The following is a 20,297-nucleotide window of genomic DNA, read 5'->3' as shown; positions in this document are numbered from 1 at the left end:
CTGACTACCATACATGGAAATACGTTGAGTAATACTTAGTATGAAAGGCTAACAGTTCTAACCTCTGATTATGATTCCTATTAACAATATGAATAACGGATGCCTGGGTGGCTCAGTTGGTTAAGCATCCAACTCTTGATTCGGCTCAGGTCATGATCTCACGGTCGTTGAGATCCAGCCCTGTGCTGGGCTCTGTGCTCAGCGTAGGGTCTGCTTGAGATTCTCTCTCTCCCTCTCCCTCTGCCCCTCCACCCACTTGCAGGCACGCTCTCTCTCTCAAATAAATAAATAAAATCTAAAAAAAAAAAAAAAACAATTTGAATAAGAGAATGCATTTTAGTCATACTGCAAATTCTTTTCTGTGAGCAAAATAGTTTTTAAGGAGATTCTTAAATGAGTCTGCCATGATATCTTAATATTTCCAAAGAGCAGATGTTTACATGAGCTAGCAAAGTATAGCAGAAAAAGCATTAACTTTGAAAACATATAATCTTGCGTTGTTGTAGGGCCAGCTCAGTCATTCACTGGCCATGTAACCCCAGACAAATTACACACTGTGTCAGGTCATAATAGGAAATTGTAATTGTTTGCCTTCCTTCTTTCTTGGCAACTAATCCATCACCCTTCTTAAACATCCCCCAATGTTTCTATGATGCTTGAGCACCTCTTGCGCTTTTTGTTATTCCCTGTTAATACCCAAGGGGCTTTGCCACCAGCTCCTCAAATCTAGGGACCATGACACTAGCTCCACAGTATTATGTCTGCCTAGGGGAGGACCAGGAAAGAGCTGCAGTTATGCTAGGAGATTTCTAGCTTTACAATTCCCATGCTTGGTGGCATTCCCCATCAGTGCTCATACCACCCCAGAGAGACCACCACTTCATGCTCTCTAGGAAAACTTAACATTTGGTTCATCAATCATTCAAGAAGCCAATGCACTTTAAAATATCAGGCATGTTCAGAAGATACATTGGTAAGTTCAGATATTATGAAAATCAGTAAAAACCAACTAAATAAACCTTCAGATAAATTTAATGCAAAAATAATGAATAATGTTAGTTTAACTATAATTTTTAAAATTCTCTTTGTCTTAAAAGACATTTATATACATGTTTGGGGTTATGTTCTATCTCTGAGGACTATTTTATGACCTGCCAGTCAACCATAGTGTAGGAGTCTAGTAACTCTTTTATCTTTGAAGAAGTGCATCTTGGCCAGAGAATGTGAGAATGTCAACAAATAATAAGGAAATAAAGAAAGCAAGTGGGTCAAGGTTGTGCTAACTGAAGCCAAGAAAAAGCCAGGGAAATTAATGAATAATAACCTCCCAGGAAACACAAACTGAGAAGAGCAGTAGGCCATGGTAAGAATAATACCTGAGATAATTATATATCTAAAACTGCCTAAGATTCTAAATCTGACCCAAAGGTAAAAGAGAATAGGTAAACAGTTGAAGTTACTCACTTTCATCTCAATGAGAAGAGAGATGAGAAAAAGAGAGAAAAGTTATGCAAGCAAACAAGGGTGAAAAATACTTGATATTAGGCATGATATTAAGATTATTTTATTACATTAGACTATTGAAACTCAACCTACAGAACTTACTTGGATTTAAGAAAATATCATAGTTTTATTTTTGTTTTAAAATGGGGTATATAACACTACATCAAAAACTAATGATGTAATGTATGGTGATTAACATAACATAATAAAATTAAATAAATAAATAAATAAATACAATGGGGTATGTGGACAACCTGTAAGTTCAATACAGTAAAAAACTCTTGCTGCCATTACTGATTTGGGGACAGCCTTCCATATATTCTTAATAAGACAGGATGTCAAGCAAAATCAAAAAGCCATTCAAACCTAGTGTGTATAATGTTCCAAAAGTATTTGAGGAAGCAACAGAGAATTCTGAAAATTTGAGACCCACATGGGAGTAAAGTAAGAATGCATCCTGAGCAAATTTTACTTATTATTCTTTTTGTTATTCTCCTGAAAAAGTCATGCAAGAGAACCAAAGAAAAGGCTTGCAAATAAGACTCTACAACCTTATATGAAGAGGATGACACTTCTTTTAGACAAGGAGAAATCTGCAATGTAATCAGAGATTGTAGACTCTGAGAATGCCACAGCATGAAAGCGATCAAGACTGACAGGAACAGGACCATGGTAATCTCTCAGGAAGCAAAATCACCGCATACGTGCATAAGAAATTCTGGTTAGAAACTGAACACTTTAGTGCTGGTGAACTTATGATGAAGTCAACTAGATGAAGAGCTAAACTTATAATCTTAGTTGTCATTTGACTCTTGTTATATCAAATGTAATTCTAGTAAAATCAAAATAAGTATATTCTTTTACTTCCCAAGTTTAAGGACAGGATTCCCCTGCAAATGTCTGTGAACCCTGTATTAGACCATATAATTTCTTTAATAAAGCAAATAGTTTAGAGTAAATGACTGACATACTATTCTGGGAGCAGTATTCTAGGGAGGCTATAAAGGGACTGATTTCTGCTCATACACATGGAAAAAGGGAGTCTTATTCACTATAATCCTACTGTCTTGTAACTGGCATTGTAATTAGCACTTAAAGAGTCCAATAATAGCTGTGAACTGAGGGAGTAATCATGGCTAACTTTTAACTTACTCTATATGCCAGCATTGCACAGACAGCAACTCTTATAATCCTAAGTGGTAAGTACTATTATTATTTCCATTTTATAGCTGAGGAAACTGAAGAACAGAGAGGTTAAGCAACTTGGTTCAGGTGGAACCAGGTTTCAAACAAAGGTAGACTGACTACCACTAAACTATTATTACTATAGTCCTCTCAATGTGAGAATGAATGATTAGGAGGGGGAAAATTAGACCAATAAGGGCCAGGCTCTTAGCTTGTGGGATTAAAGTAAATCAGGCCCCACAACAAGGTGAGTTCAAAATAAAAGGATGGGGGGATGGGCAAAATGGGTGGAAAAAAGAGTCAACTTTAAATTCTTTGTAACTCTGCTTCAAGTTTAGCAATGTCTGTGAAAAGATAAATTTGATGTGTAAGTCATTTTTATACAATTAAGCAAATACATAACTATTAAAGTATAAAATTTTGTATTTGTTTTACATTAATCGCTAGAATCACTCCAGGTATGTATATTACTTTTGGGATACACTGCTACAAATGTTAGCTATTTCATGTTAAAAAGTTGGGAAAATGCTTGGTACATAAACACACAGTGTTAGTTCATAAAAAAAATAAAAAGTAAAAAACAGATGCATCTGGGATCTGACTGAGTGTGCTAGGAGTGGGTGAATCTAGTTATGATGGTTGCTCCAAGAACTTTTTAACATTTGGAGTGATCAATGACCTTGAGGCAGCTGCATGTTATACTGAGGACAAATTAGACCTGTAGTTTTCACCCCTGGCTACACACTGCAATCAGCTGACTTATACAAATCAGCAAGAAAAAGATGATTAAATCAATAGAAAAATAAGCAAAGGTTATAAACTCACAACTCATAGAAAAAAAAACTACTTTTACACATGTGAGAAGATGCTCAACTTCATTCATAAAAAAATATAAATTAAAATGCCAAAAAGGTGTCATTTTTTCACCTAATTATGTTGCCAAATAAACCCCAAAAGATTTAAAATAGCTTCATCTCTAGTCTGGATTATCGTAATAACCTCCTAACAGTTCTCTTAGTTGCCAAAATGAGCCTTTCAAAATATAAGTCAGATCATGTCTCTATTTTGCTCAAAACTCTGCAAGGCTTCTACATCTCATCCAGAGATAAAAGACGACATCCTTACAATGGCCTAATACAGCTTTACATAGGTCTGGCTCCAAACTGTATCACTGACTTCAATCATGCCACTCAATACTTTACTTATTACTCCACTCCAACCACACTGGCCTCCTTCCTGCTTCTCAAACTCACCAGACATGTTTCCACTTATGACCTTCACCGTGGCTGATCTCTTACTTCTCCCCCAGACATCCTCAAAGCTCACTTGCTCTCCTCCATAGAGTCTTTGCTCATCTACTCAATAAGATCTCTCTACTTAAAACTGCAATCTTCATCCCTTTATTCTGCTCTACTTTTCCATTTGTCCACAGCACTTCTTACTTTTGAATCTACTATAAAACATATTTGTTATATTTATTTTTTATTCTCCATATCCTCCAACTAGAATGTAAGCTTCATCAAGGCAGAAATGTCCTTTTTATTTATTAATGTATACAAAGTACCTATAAGAATGTCTCACACATGGCTAAAATGTATGTGCAAAGATACATACAACATTGTTACAGAAAAACATTTGAAACAACTAAATGTCTGTGAATACAGAATTGGTTAAATAAATTATAAAACAGCCACACAGTGGAATATTAAACAGTTCTTAAAATAAGCAGCTGTCCTGTTTTCAGTATGGCCAAGTAAGCTCTAATTGGACCAATTCTTTGTGAGAAACTATAAATTCTCAACAAAATATAAAAAAACAACAATCTGAAGGCACTGAAGAGTGAACAAAAATGGCAGATATTGGGTGGTAGTTAACATTGGAAAAAGGAACAGCACAGAATGAGTTTTTCTTTCTTTCTTTCTTTTTTCTTTCTTTCTCTCTCTCTCTCTCTCTTTCTTTTTCTTTCTTTCTTTTTTTAACAGCTCCAACTTGAGGGCAGGTTCCAGTCTATTCCATGTGGAGCAGCTAAAATGCCAACAGAAAACAGTCTTACTAGCTTGAAGGCCCAGAGAAGGGTTCAGAGCAACCAAGGTCAGTGAGTTAAGGTGTTTGTTTATTTTTATTTAGTTATTTCTAAATGGTTGACTTCCCATGAGAAAAAAAATGAGACAAGAAGGCTTAAGACATAAGTCATAGGACAGTGGAACATCTTTAAAGTGCTAGAAGTAAAAAAAGCTGTCAACTCAGAATTCTATATTCATTGAAAATATCCTTCAAAAATGAAGGCAAAATAAAAACATTTTCAGTTAATGAAAATTAAAAGAATTCATTGCCAGAAGACTTGTACTACCAGAAATGCTAAAGGAAGTTCAGGCTAAAGGGAAGTAAAGCGAAATGGAAACCTGGATCTCCAGACAGGAATGAATGTATGAGATACAGTAAATTTCTGAATATATGTAAAAGACTATTTTTTCCTTTAATTTCTTTAAGACATGTAGACTATTTAAGCCAAAATTATAATATTGTGGGGTTCATAATGTATGTAAATGTAATACCAATGACAACTACAGTGTAACAGATGTGCTGAGGCATTAAATAGACCTACACCACTAAACGTTCCTAAATTTTCATACTAAAGTTAGAAAAGATGATGTAGCTCTTTATATACTAATATGGAAAGATCTTTAAGGCATATTTCAAATTTAAAAAAGAGATTGAGGATACTGCCACAGAATAATACTTTCTTAAAGTAAATATATACCCATAGCCAGAGAATATCCTGAAAGGATACGCATGAAACTAATAAGGGCAGAATGGGTGCTGGAATGCAGGGGTGGCACAATGTATTAATTTTCAAATTTTTTAAATTGTGTACTATATAGAATACAAAAAAATAAAATAAAATATACATAAATAATAAAAAGTAAAAGTTCTGAGAAGTTCTACAATAAGAAAATGTTTAGCAGCACCTGAGTGGTTCAGATGGCTAAGCATGTGATTCTTGATTTGGGCTTAGGTCATGACCTCAGGGTGGTGAGATCCAGCCGTGTCCAGCTCTGAGCTCAGCGGGGAGTCTGCTTGAGATTATCTCCCTCTGCCCCTCCCCCTGTTCTCTTGCTCTCTTTCTCTCAAATAAATAAATCTTAAAAAATAAATAAAAAGAAAGAAAATATTTAAACTTTCCTTGATTCAGCATTTCCCAAACCTCTATGACTAGAAGAAACAAACTCCCCTCCTTTTTTCAAATAACAGCCATTCTATCCCAAGAGAGACTAGTATTGCAGGTACCGATTTTTTTAAATCACTTTTTGATTAATTAAGTCAACTAAATACCATAAAACTACTACTTGAGTCATTTGAAATATTGTTTTTAAAAAAGACTTAAGAGTAACTGCACATATAACTACAATTTCACTGGCAGTTTAACACAGTTACATCCACTAAAATTCTAGACTTAATATTTTCCAAAACATTGTTAAATGTTGTCACTATCCCATGGCTTATTTATCTCAAAAACTTCATTGGGTACCTCTGACATTCCTGGGCAAATTGAATGAAACTAACCACCTTTGAGAACACAAAAACTATTTGTTGAACATATAAATGATTTCCAGAAGAAAATGCCACAATATATTTTTTAATTCCTAAAAACTGGTATGAATGGTAACTGTTATTCTGGTGCAAAAACCAAAAAAAAGTAGAATTTCAAACTTTTTTTTTACATAAAGTTCAACTGATTTTAGAATGTATCCATCTTGGTGTTATAGTTTAATATAGAAATCTTTCTATATGTGATGATATATAAATTCTACTAGCTCCTTTAGGTTTTGGGTTTCTTTAAGTTTTAAATCCTCTTACCAATCTACTTTAATACTGCTTTTTACTCAATGTATCTTTGTACCTATACCAACGAAGGAGTAAGACCACAACTTGTGAATCCTCAGAAATTCTGTAATCAATGGAGACTGTGTATGTTTCTATGCTCTTTGAAGGGAGGACATGATCCCAGTTTCATCTGCAATAACAAGGAGAATTTATTATGAAAAGATCTGGGAGAGGCGCCTGGGTGGCGCAGTCAGTTAAGTGTCCAGACTCTTGGTTTCAGCTCAGGTTGGGATCTCAGGGTTGTGAGATCAAGCCCCATGTCGGTCTCGGTCTCTGCGCTCAGCACAGAGCCTGCTTAAGATTCTTTCTCCAAAAAAAAAAAAAAAAAAGATTCTCTCTCCATCTCCCTCTGCTCCTTCCCCCCGCCGTCCCTCTCTCTCAAATAAATAATTTTTTATAAGATTTTATATATTTATTTGACTGAGAGAGACACAGCGAGAGAGGGAACACAAGCAGGGGGAGTGGGAGAGGGAGAAGCAGAAAGCCCGATGCCAGGTTTGATCCCAGGACCCTGGATCATAACCTGAGCCGAAGGCAGACGTTTAACGACTGAGCCACCCAGGCGCCCCAATAAACAAATCTTTAAAAAAAAATGTTATATTGAAACGGACATGTTTAAGCACCTTACAGGTATCTACGTATTTCAAGCTACTTCTTAACATCATGTTTTAGGTAACTTTCAACAAGACAGCCATAATTCCATTATTCTTGCTCTGGTTTGATATTACTTTTACTTTTACTAAACCATAAAATTTACAAAAAGAAATCAATTCTCTTAAAAGACAAGAAGAGAGTTGCCAAAATGAATACATAATAGAATCTTAAAAGTAAACTAGTAGCAACATTCAAATTAAAGAGGGGAAGTAGTCTAAGAATATTTACTCTATGGGGCGCCTGGGTGGCTCAGTCGTTAGGCATCTGCCTTCGGCTCAGGTCATGGGCCCGGGGTCCTGGGACTGAGCCCCACATCCCTGCTCGGTGGGAAGCCTGCTTCTCCCTCACCCACTCCCCCTGCTTGTGTTCCCTCTCTCGTTGTGTCTCTCTCTGTCAAATAAATAAATAAAATCTTAAAAAAAAAAGTATTTACTCTAGCTGAGTCAGGAAAAAACAATTATTGATTCATTGGGTCAACTAAATCCAGTAAGAATACTATTCTGCTGCTTATGTGGTCATTTGAAATAATTATTAAAAAAAAAAAACCTTAGTCTATCAAAGTCAATTTCAAATATAATGGTTTCCCCCACAAATCAAGTATATGGGGAAAATATACAATTATTCCAAATTTCTGATTATTGTACAAAGAAATGCTTCTCAAATCCATGTGCTTCCCATCACAACATATGACAATATACACTGTGTACTGATCAATAGGAAAAAGGAAGGAAATTAACTGGAATTAAAATAAAACATATATCTTTTACCAGAAAAAAGAAAAGAAGAAGAGAACCAGCAGGAACAAATAAATGGAAATTATTAGAAAATATTTTATTTAGAGAATTAGATATACATAAAACACAGTTCCCTATATTTCATATATTTAAACTTATAAAATAACTCCATAAACTCTATTACCCATTAATCTAGACCAAGGTCAGCAAACCTCTTCTCAAAGAGCCAGACAGTAAATATTTCAGGCTTTGCAGGCCATACGGTTTCTGTCACACCTACTGCTGTTACAGTGCGAAGGGGGCCACAGAGAACACATGAAGGAAAGAGTGTGGTTGTGCTCCAGTACAACCTTATTAATGGCTTCTGAAATCTGAGTTTCGTATAATATTCACACATCACAAAATATCATTCTTCTGTTGATTTTTTTTTTTCAATGATTTTTAAAAGTACAACCTCAGACTGTGGACCATACAAAAACAGGCAGCAGACTGGATTTGGCCCAACCCTTGATCTACAAGTACAGGAAGAGTGGTTACTACTTATACTTTCTAAATGCTCTTTTTAATAATAGAATATAAATAATATTGTACTTTTACTATGCCATTATTTTTACAATATACTAAGTTCCAAAATAGCATTATCTGCCAAAATAATGACTGAACCAAAGCTAAGAAAGCTAAAATGAAGTATTCTTAGTATTTCAAAGCTACAAAAAAGAGGTTATAAAGAGACAGAAAAGTGCTATTTCATTACGCCTTCATGGATCACAAATTTCACACAGAATTAAACTCATTCTGTATAATATTTGCCCACTGAGCTATATAGAGTTATTAGTTATACTCATGCCAAACTATGAATTTCATTCACCCCACATATAAAATAGTATTAAAATGTGGCCATAAAAATACTGGCATTTTCATAGTTCATGCTGTGCTATATGTAACACTAAAATGTCTTAGAAAAATCACAGGACACACAGTCAAGGAAACTGTATTACGGTAACTTACTTTTAGCTAGTTGTTAAGATGCAGCCAGCATTTCCTAAAGTCTGTTCTGTATCCACAGATGATTCACTAACCTAACAGGATCCATGGTCAAACAAGTTTGGGAAATGATATACATTATATACATTTCTAGAAGATTTATAATGTACATAAGCAGATCATGAGTTCTGAGAAGTCCTACAGTAAATAAATCCTTTGATTTAAGTTAGTACTCTCAAAGCTTACTCAGTTACCTTTGTTGAGCAATACTTATTAACATCCCAAACAATTAAAATTCCTTAAAACACGTGGGAAAATTTTGTCATCAGCAGAGATTAGGTAAGTACCCCTTTAGGTTCTAAATTTTAAAACTGTGAGACTATTTCTAAGTAGATTCTGTGAAAGCTGTTCAAATATTAAATTCAGGTTCACAAATCTAAACCCTCTAGACCAAATGTACTCTTTATGCTCCCAGAATACTCTGACCTTCCTCTTTCAGAGTACTTATCTTTGGATTGAAATCATCTTTCTAAACTTCTAGACTCAACTCCTTAAGTGGGAAACAGAATCATGCTCTATCATCCTTATTTCTTCAACCTAGCAGTGCCTGGATCATTAAATGTTTTCCTTTTTCTTTTCTTTTTATTCTAGTGCAATAGGCTCCTACTTGACCTACCCATAACCACTCTCACCCTTCCATTGCCTCTCTATGCATATGTGGTTATGTTTCCTCCTCCTTAAAAACCTGCATCTCCTACTGCTCTTAAGATGAAGACTAAATTTTTTAGGATAGCCCTGGAGGATCTAACCTTTGTCTACCCTCTCCAACTTAATCTCATATTGCTCCTCTGTTTTACACACTTTAACTACACAAAGCTAATACAGATAATACTAAGGGGTAGAGAGGAAAAGGCAAGAAACCAGGAATGTCAGAGTGGGGTGAGGTGGGATGCAATTTTAACTAGAGTGGCATGAAAGGGGCATACTGAAAAGGTCACATTAGACTTTGACAAATGAGAGGGAATAAAAAATAATATACGTTTATAATATAAGTATGGATGACTCATTTAGAAAATGTGGCCAAGGAGGCTGGAGTAGAGTTGGCATGGTGAGAGCAGTAGATGAAGTCAGAGAGGTAATGAGAGGCCTGATAGAGCAGGGCCTTGTAGGGCACTTGTATATGCAGTCAGCTCCCACATTTACCTCTCTAATTTAGATCTCTCCTCTGAGGTCCAGTCTTCTCTACCAAACAACACCCTTGACAGATCCTTTGGATGTCTTAGTGGCATGTTTATGCTGGAGTCCTAATTCCCACTCTGAATCTTGTTTCCTCCATTCTTCCACATCTCGGTAAATGGCAGTAACCTCCACCTATTGGTACCTACTGCAGACACCTGAAAGTTCCTCCACTAAATTGAGAATAGACATAAAGTGGTAAACTTGGTAAACAGCCTAATCCCATCTATGTAGTACTCCAATGAATACTGCCTCTCATGTATAAATTACACACATAAAGGAAGGAAATCACTTGCATCTGACTCCCATGTCAGGGAATTAACGTCCTATGGGGACAGAGGACGGGTGATGTGGAACATTAAATCTGGGTGTCCTCTGAAATGCCAAATGTCTATTGAAGACAAAATCATACATGTGCCTAGAGTTTAGCCCTAACAGTAGCTTCAGGCTAGGAGGCGGCAGTCAGAGAGGAAAAGGTCCCTACGGCCTCTGACAGTGGATGGGAGGTCCAGTGAACCCCTATCAAGCAGGATCAATCCCAAATAGCTTTATTTTTATACTCCCTAAAAAGAAATAGGAACTACAGACACTAAAGTGTTGTTGTGTTTGAAAAGTTCTGAAACCTCTCTAACTTCCCCATGTTTGTCATTTGTGCTACTGCCTGTTACTTCATGATGACTAGCAACAAACTCCACAACAAAAATAACAATAGATTATTGTGTTTTACTACAGTGCAATACCTTGCAAATGTATTAACCAAATGTGTATCTAGTTACAGGAAAATTCTTGTGATACATTTTTAAGTGGAAGGGGAATATGGGACTTCCATAAATACATAAAAATGTTAATAGTAGTACTTTGGGAGATGAGACTGTAGATAATTCTTTAAACCAAAGGTTTATACTTACTTGTCCTAGAAAGTATTTAACAAAGTGAAGAAGCTAAGAAGGCAAAATGCAAAATCAGACATGGATTTTGTAATGGACATTTTACTAAGATTCTGGAATTTTTTTGTCAGCAAAAACAGATTCAGACACTTATTTTCTTTTCCATTCTTGGTAGTCCTATTATTCAAAAATCTTGTGAAAAAATTTCCACCAATAAAATACAAATACAAATCTCACTCTTTTTAATTTTTTTTAATTTCACTCTTTACCAAAATATAAATTAACTATAAACAATGCTTTACTCTTAAAGTCTAAGCAAAATTTATACACAGAAAAGAAAATAAGGATGGTCATCCTAGGACAAAATAGAGTAGACATAATTCTCCCCATTCCTAATGCTAAGTACAGCTAAATTTCAGGTCATTATATATACAATAAGCATTAAGAAAAGTTTGTAACTTATAACACTGGGTAGAGAACTTGAAACCAAAGGAACAACAGACCAGTGAGTTCCCTGGGATTCCTCTTTGACCTATTACATCCTGAGTTGGGTGCTAGAGAAGTCAGCAACCTGAAAGCATCAATGTATACAGACAAAACAAAAAAACAAACAAACACAGGAAGCTTATTCTCTCTAGCAAAAGAACCAGAAAAAGGACAATTTGCAGGACAGAAAGCTTCCAGGCAATAACTGTCCTACTCCAGCAATACATCACAAAAAAGCTGCAACCCCATCTGATCTCTGTCAGCAAAGGCTAAGTAAAGAACCTAGACTCCCATCCTCCCCCAGCTGTAATGAAAAGTTCCTTTTCCCTGCTGGAATGGTGTCAAAAGCCAAGTGAAGCTACAAGGTGTCAATGAGGGAAACTGCAGGACCTGAATCTCCATCCAGACCTGGCAAAAACATGATAGATTCCTCATCTCCTGTTGGTGCAGTACCAGAAGAAGCCTACTAAAAATAAGATCCATAGTTTCATAACATAATACCCACAATGTCCAGATTCTCTCAGAATCATTCATCATACCAAGAACCAGGAAAAGCTCAACTTAAATGAGAAAAGACAATCACCAGATACCAAATCAAGATGATACAGATGAAATCACCTGACAAGTATTTTAGGGCAGCCATCATAAAAATACTTCAATAAACAATTACAAACACACTTGAAACAAATGAAAAAGTAGGAAGTCTCAGCAAAGAAACAGAAAGTCTAGTCCCAGAAAGAAACAACCAGATAATATAAAAATTCAAATGGAAATTTTAGAACTAAAAAAAATACAATAACCAAAATGAAAGATTCATCAGATGGGCTCAACAGCAGACTACAGATGACAGAGATAAGAATCAATGAATGTGAGGTGTTCACAGCTACTGCCCGGCCACCTCTAGCTCACAGAGCTCCAGTCCAAGGAGAAGAGGTAAGTTAGGAGGTCTCTGTACTATGGCTCCTACAAAGCAGACTGCCCACAAATCGACCAGTGGTAAAGCATCAAGGAAACAACTGGCTACAAAAGCCACTCATAAGAGTGCACCCTCTACTGGAGGGGTGAAGAAACCTTATCATTATAGGCCTGGTCCTGTGGCCCTCAGTGAAATTAGACATTATCAGAAGTCCACTGAAGGGGGGCCTGGGTGGCTCAGTCAGTTAAGTGACTGACTCTTGATTTTGGCTCAGGTCATGATCTCAGGGTCATGAGATCGATCCCTGTGTCAGGCTCCGTGCTGAGCATTGAGTCAGCTTGAGATTCTCTCTCCCCCTATCCCTCTTCCCTTCTCCCTACCCCCGCCATGCACACGCACTCTCTCTCTTTCTCAATAAATAAAATCTTAAAAAGGGGGGGGGGGAGCGGAGCAAGATGGCGGAGGAGTAGGAGACCTGGATTTCGTCTGGTCTCAGGAATTCAGCTGAATAGGGATCAAACCATTCTGAACACCTACGAACTCAACAGGAGACCGAAGAAGAGAGTAGCAACAACTCTCTGAACAGAGAAGTGACCACTTACGGGAAGGTAGGACGTGCGGAGAAGAGAATCCGAGGCGATATTCAGGAGGATAGACGGCGGGGGAGGGGGCCTCTGTCGGCCACTTCTGGCAAGGGATAGAGCCGCGGAGCACAAAATCGGAATTTTTAGAAGGTGGCTCCGCTGAGGGACGTCGCTCCAGTGGCTAAGCGGGGGATGAAACCCTCGCAGGACAGTGTGGTCTCAGGACCCTCGGGGTCAAGAAAGACCGGGGGTGCCTGAGTGCAGCAGAGCTCCCAGGTATCGGAGCGGGGAAGCTGGCTGCAGAGACGGAGCTGAGGTGCGGGCTCTCAGCTCGGGGTTGCCATAAACTGTGATCCGTGGCCCAGTCGGGCCACTGCTCCTCCAGCAGGGACCCAACAAGCGGCAGAGCCGGGGAGACTCCCCTTCCTCCCCCGGGAGGAGCGGCGCAGGAGAGCACCACAAGGATCTGCTGGGTTTGGAGACTCCACAAGGGGTTGGGTGCCAGAGATAGAAACGCTCGGTCACAGGCCGGGTGAGCACGGAGTGCGGCCGGAGACCAGGGAGACGGGAGTGACTGCTTTTCTCTGCGGGCGCACTGAGGAGCGGGGCCCCGAGTTCTCAGCTCCTCCGGGCGGAGATTGGGAGGCCACCATTTTTACCCTGGTCCTCCAAAGCTGTACCGAGAGCTTGCAGGGAACAAAAGCTCCTGAGAGCAAACCCGAGCAGCTTGCTTAGCCCGGACTCACAAGGGCGGGGCAATTCCGCCTGCGGCAAAGACGTTTGGGAACGAAGGCAACAGGCCCCTCCCCCAGAAGATCAGCACGAACAGCCAGCAAGCCAAGACCAAGTTTACCGATCAAGGAGAACAGGAGAACTCCAGTGATAGGGGAATACTGCACATAGAATTCATGGCTTTTTACCATGATTCATTAGTTTTTCAAAGTTAATTTTTTTAACTGTTCTTTTTTTTGAATTTTTCTTTCTCCCTTTTTCAACCAACATCTTATCAATCCCTTTTTTTAAAAAAACATTTTTTATTTTTCATATTTAGAGTCATATTTTATCCCTTCATAGTAGTTACCCTTATTTTTGGCATATATATATAAGTTGTTCCCTCTTTAAAATTTTGAGATACAGTTTCTTCTAACAGATCAAAATACACTCTAAATCACAAGTGTTTGGCTTTGTTCTAGTCTCCTGCCTGATCACATTCTCTCCCTTTTCCTTTTTTTTTTATCTTCTTTTTTCAAACAACTTATCTTATCATTCCTTTTATAAAATCTTTTATAATTTTTATCTTTACAGTCATCTTCCATCCCTTCATTGTATCAACCCTTATTTTGTACATATATGTCTTTCTTCCTTTAAAATTTTAGCAGGCACTTTCTTCTAACAGACCAAAATACGCCCAAAATCTAGTGTGTGGCACTGATCTATGCACTAGCCTGATCATATTTGATCATATTGTTTTTTGTTTTCTTTTGTTCTGTTTTTGTTTTTATCTTTTTCTTTTTCCTTTTTTTCCCCCCCTCTTTCCTTTTTCTTTCTTTCTCTTTCTTGTCCCCTGGTTTCAGGTCTTTTCTGATTTGTAAAGAGTATATTTGCTGGGGACGTTGTTAACCTGTTAGCATTTTGTTCTCTCATTCATCTATTCTCCTCTGGAAAAAATGACAAGACGAAAAAAGTACCTCAGCAAAAAGAACAAGAGGTAGTACCATCTGCCAGGGACCTACTCAATACAGACATTAGTATGATGTCGGACCTAGAGTTCAGAATCATGACTTTAAAGATACTAGCTGGGCTTGAAAAAAGCGTGGAAGTTATTAGAGACACCCTTTCTGGAGAAATAAAAGAACTAAAATCTAACCAAGTCAAAATCAAAAAGGCTATTAATGAGGTGCAATCAAAAATGGGGGCACTAACTGCTAGGATAAATGAGGCAGAAGAGAAAATCAGCGATACAGAAGACCAAATGATGGAAAATGAAGAGGCTGAGAAAAAGAGAGATAAACAACTACAGGATTACGAGGGCAGAATTCGAGAGATAAGCGATACGATAAGATGAAACAACATTAGAATAATTGGGATCCCAGAAGAAGAAGAAAGAGAGAGAGGGGCAGAAGGTATATTGGAGCAAATTATAGCAGAGAACTTCCCTAATGTGGGGAAGGAAACACGCATCAAAATCCAGGAGGCACAGAGAACCCCTCTCAAAATCAATAAAAATAGGTCAACACCCCGACATCTAATAGTAAAACTTACGAGTCTCAGAGACAAAGAGAAAATCCTGAAAGCAGCTTGGGAGAAGAGATATGTAACCTACAAGGGTAGAAACATTAGATTGGCAACAGACCTATCCACAGAGACCTGGCAGGCCAGAAAGGACTGGCATGATATCTTCAGAGCACTAAACGAGAAAAATATGCAGCCAAGAATACTATATCCAGCTGGGCTGTCACTGAAAATAGAAGGAGAGATAAAAAGCTTCCAGGACAAACAAAAACTAAAGGAATTTGCAAACACGAAACCAGCCCTACAAGAAATATTGAAAGGGGTCCTCTAAGCAAAGAGACAGCCTAAAAGCAGCACAGACCAAAAAGGAACACAGACAATATACAGTCACCTTACAGGCAATACAATGGTACTAAATTCATACCTTTCAATAGTTACCCTGAATGTAAATGGGCTAAATGCCCCAATCAAAAGACACAGGCTATCAGATTGGATTAAAAAACAACACCCATCGATATGCTATCTGCAAGAGACTCATTTTAGACCCAAAGACACCCCCAGATTGAAAGTGAGGGGCTGGAAAACCATTTACCATGCTAATGGACACCAAAAGAAAGGTGGGGTGGCAATCCTTATATCAGACAAATTAGATTTTAAAACAAAGACTGTAATAAGAGATGAAGAAGGACACTATATCCTACTTAAAGGGTCTATCCAACAAGAAGATCTAACAATTGTAAATATCTATGCCCCTAACGTGGGAGCAGCCAATTATATAAGCCAATTAATAACAAAAGCAAAAAAACACATTGACAACAATACAATAATAGTGGGGGACTTTAACACCCCCTCACTGAAATGGACAGATCATCTAAGCAAAAGATCAACAAGGAAATAAAGACTGTAAATGAAACACTGAACCAAATGGACTTTACAGACATATTCAGAACATTCCATCCCAAAGCAACAGAATACACATTCTTCTCTAGTGCCCATGGAACATTCTCCAGAATTGATCACATCCTAGGTCACAAATCAGGTCTCAACTGGTACCAAAAGATTGGGATTATTCCCTGCATATTTTCAGACCACAATGCTTTGAAACTAGAACTCAATCACAAGAGGAAAGTCGGAAAGAACTCAAATACATGGAGGCTAAAGAGCATCCTACTAAAGTATGAATGGGTCAACCAGGAAATTAAAGAAGAATTTAAAAAATTCATGGAAACCAATGAAAATGAAAACACAACTGTTCAAAATCTTTGGGAAACAGCAAAGGCAGTCCTGAGAAAAAAGTATATAGCAATACAAGCCTTTCTCAAGAAACAAGAAAGGTCTCAAATACACAACCTAACCCTACACCTAAAGGAGCTAGAGAAAAAACAGCAAATAAAGCCTAAACCCAGCAGGAGAAGAGAAATAATAAAGGTCAGAGCAGAAATCAATGAAATAGAAACCAAAAGAACAGGAGAACAGATCAACGAAACTAGGAGCTGGTTCTTTGAAAGAATTAACAAGATTGATAGATCCCTGGCCAGACTTATCAAAAAGAAAAGAGAAATGACCCAAATCAACAAAATCATGAATGAAAGAGAGATCACAACCAACACCAAAGAAATACAAACAATTATAAGAACATATTAGGAACAACTCTATGCCAGCAAATTAGATAACCTGGAAGAAATGGGTGCATTCCTAGAGATGTATCAACTACCAAAATTGAACCAGGAAGAAATAGAAAACCTGAACAGACCTATAACCACTAAGGAAATTGAAGCAGTCATCAAAAATCTCCCAACAAACAAGGGCCCAGGGCCAGATGGCTTCCCAGGGGAATTCTACCAAACATTTAAAGAAGAATTAATACCTATTCTCCTGAAACTGTTCCAAAAAATAGAAATGGAAGGAAAACTTCCAAACTCATTTTATGAGGCCACCATTACCTTGATCCCAAAACCAAAGACCCCATCAAAAAGGAGAGTTACAGACCAATATCCTTGATGAACATGGATGCAAAAATTCTCACCAAAATACTAGCCAATAGGATCCAACAGTACATGAAAAGGATTATTCACCATGACCAAGTGGGATTTATCCCTGGGCTGCAAGGTTGGTTCAACATCCGCAAATCAATCAACGTGATACAATACCTTAACAAAAGAAAGAACAAGAATCATATGATCCTCTCAATAGATGCAGAAAAAGCATTTGACAAAGTACAGCATCCTATCTTGATCAAAACTCTTCAGAGTATAGGGATAGAGGGTACCTACCTCAATATCATAAAAGCCATCTATGAAAAACCTACAGTGAATATCATTCTCAATGGGGAAAAGCTGAGAGCTTTTCCCCTAAGGTCAGGAAAGCAGCAGGGATGTCCACTATCACCACTGCTGTTCAACATAGTATTAGAAGTCCTAGCCACAGCAATCAGACACCAAAAAGAAATCAAAGGCATCCAAATCGGCAAAGAGAAAGTCAAACTCTCACTCTTTGCAGATGATATGATACTGTATGTGGAAAACCCAAAAGACTCCACCCCAAAACTGCTAGAACTCATATAGGAATTCAGTAAAGTAGCAGGATATAAAATCAATGCGGAGAAATCAGTGGCATTCCTATACACCAACAACAAGACAGAAGAGAGACAAAACAAGGAGTCGATCCCATTTACAACTGCACCCAAAACCATAAGATACCTAGGAATAAATTTAACCAAAGAGGCAAAGGATCTGTACTCAGAAGACTATAACATACTCATGAAAGAAATTGAAGAAGACAAAAGAAATGGAAAAACGTTCCATGCTCATGGATTGGAAGAACAAACATTGTGAAGATGTCAATGTTACCTAGAGCAATCTACACATTCAATGCAATCCATCCACTTTTTTCAAAGAAATGGAACAAATAATCCTAAAATTTGTATGGAACCAGAAGAGACCCCGAATAGCCAGAGGAATACTGAAAAAGAAAAGCAAAGCTGGTGGCATCACAATTCTGGACTTCCAGCTCTATTACAAAGCTGTCATCATCAAGACAGTATGGTACTGGCACAAAAACAGACACATAGATCAGTGGAACAGAAAAGAGATCCCAGAAATGGACCCTCAAACCTAAGGTCAACTAATCTTTGACAAAGCAGGAAAGAATGTCCAATGGAAAAAAGACAGTCTCTTCAACAAATGGTGTTGGGAAAATTGGACAGCCACATGCAGAAGAATGAAACTAGACCATTTCCTTACACCACACACAAAAATAGTCTCCAAACAGTTGAAAGACCTAAACGTGAGACAGGAGTCCATCAAAATCCTAAAGGAGAACACAGGCAGCAACCTCTTTGACCTCAGCTGCAGCAACTTCTTCCTAGAAACATCACCAAAGGCAAGGGAAGCAAGGGCAAAAATGAACTATTGGGATTTCATCAAGATAAAAAGCTTTTGCACAGCAAAAGAAACAGTCCACAAAACCAAAAGACAACCGACAGAATAGGAGAAAATATTTGCAAATGACATATCAGATAAAGGGCTAGTATCAAAATCTATAAAAAACTTATCAAACTCAACACCCAAAGAACAAATAATCCAATCAAGAAATGGGCAGAAGACATGAACAGACATTTTTCCAAAGAAGACATCCAAATGGCCAACAGACACATGAAAAAATGCTCAACATCGCTCGGCATCAGGGAAATCCAAATCAAAACCTCAATGAGATACCACCTCACGCCAGTCAGAATGGCTAAAATTAACAAGTCAGGAAACGACAGATGTTGGCGGGGATGCGGAGAAAGGGGAACCCTCCTACACTGTTGGTGGGAATGCAAGCTGGTGCAGCCACTCTGGAAAACAGTATGGAGGTTCCTCAAACAGTTGAAAATAGAGCTACCATACGATCCAGCAATTGCACTACTGGGTATTTACCACAAAGATACAAATGTAGTGATCCGAAGGGGTACGTGCACCCCAATGTTTATAGCAGCAATGTCCACAATAGCCAAACTGTGGAAAGAGCCCAGATGTCCACTGACAGATGAATGGCTAAAGAAAATGTGGTATATATACACAATGGAATATTATGCAGCCATGAAAAGGAATGAGATCTTGCCATTTGCAACGACGTGGATGGAACTGGAGGGTGTTATGCTGAGTGAAATAAGTCAATCAGAGAAAGACATGTATCATATGACCTCACTGATATGAGGAATTCTTAATCTCAGGAAACAAACTGAGGGTTGCTAGAGTGGTGGGGGGGTGGGAGGGATGGGGTGGCTGGGTGACAGACATTGGGGAGGGTATGTGCTACGGTGAGCGCTGTGAATTGTACAAGACTGTTGACTCACAGATCTGTACTTCTGAAACAAATAATGCAATATATGTTAAGGAAAAAAAAGAAGAAGATAGCAGGAGAGGAAGAATGAAGGGGAGTAAGTCAGAGGGGGAGACGAACCATTAGAGACGATGGACTCTGAAAAACAGAGGGTTCTAGAGGGGAGGGGGGTGGGGGGATGGGCTAGCCCGGTGATGGGTATTAAAGAGGGCACGTACTGCATGGAGCACTGGGTGTTATATGCAAACAATGAATCATGGAACACTACATCAAAAACTAATGATGTAATGTATGGTGATTAACATAACAATAAAAAAATTTAAAAAGAAAAAAGGAAGAAGTCCACTGAACTTCTGACCTGCAAACTTCCTTTCCGGTATCTCGTGTGAGAAATTGCTCAGGACTTCAAAACAGATCTGTGCTTCCACAGTGCAGCTATTGGTGCTTTGCAGGAGGCAAGTGAGGCCTATCTGGTGGGTGTCTCTGAAGACACCAACCTGTGTGCTATCCATGCCAAATGTGTAACAATTATGCCCAAAGACATCCAGCTAGACTCTGCATATGTGGAGAATGTGCTTAAGAATCTAAGATGAAAATATTTTTCTTAAAAAAAAAAAAAATTCTTTTCTTCCTGTTATTGTTAGTTCTGAATGTTAGATATTTTTCCCCCATGGAATCAAAAGAT

The 20,297-nt window shown here is 38.1% G+C and overlaps 1 protein-coding gene and 1 pseudogene across 6 annotated transcripts in view; one reads left to right on the top strand and one right to left on the bottom strand.

Moving 5' to 3' along the window:
• The window catches only part of STAU2 (staufen double-stranded RNA binding protein 2), a 305,497-nt gene that overhangs the window by 197,289 nt on the left and 87,911 nt on the right, over window positions 1–20,297 (bottom strand). The window lies entirely within an intron of this gene.
• LOC114215102 (histone H3.3C-like) lies at window positions 12,511–20,205 on the top strand (annotated as a pseudogene).

This window comes from Eumetopias jubatus, unplaced genomic scaffold, assembly GCF_037043125.1.
Source record: "Eumetopias jubatus isolate StellerSeaLion01/CBP00866 unplaced genomic scaffold, mEumJub1_p1.0 scaffold_4, whole genome shotgun sequence".
NCBI classification, from domain to species: Eukaryota; Metazoa; Chordata; class Mammalia; order Carnivora; family Otariidae; genus Eumetopias; species Eumetopias jubatus.
This window is presented reverse-complemented; position numbering and strand designations above follow the sequence as displayed.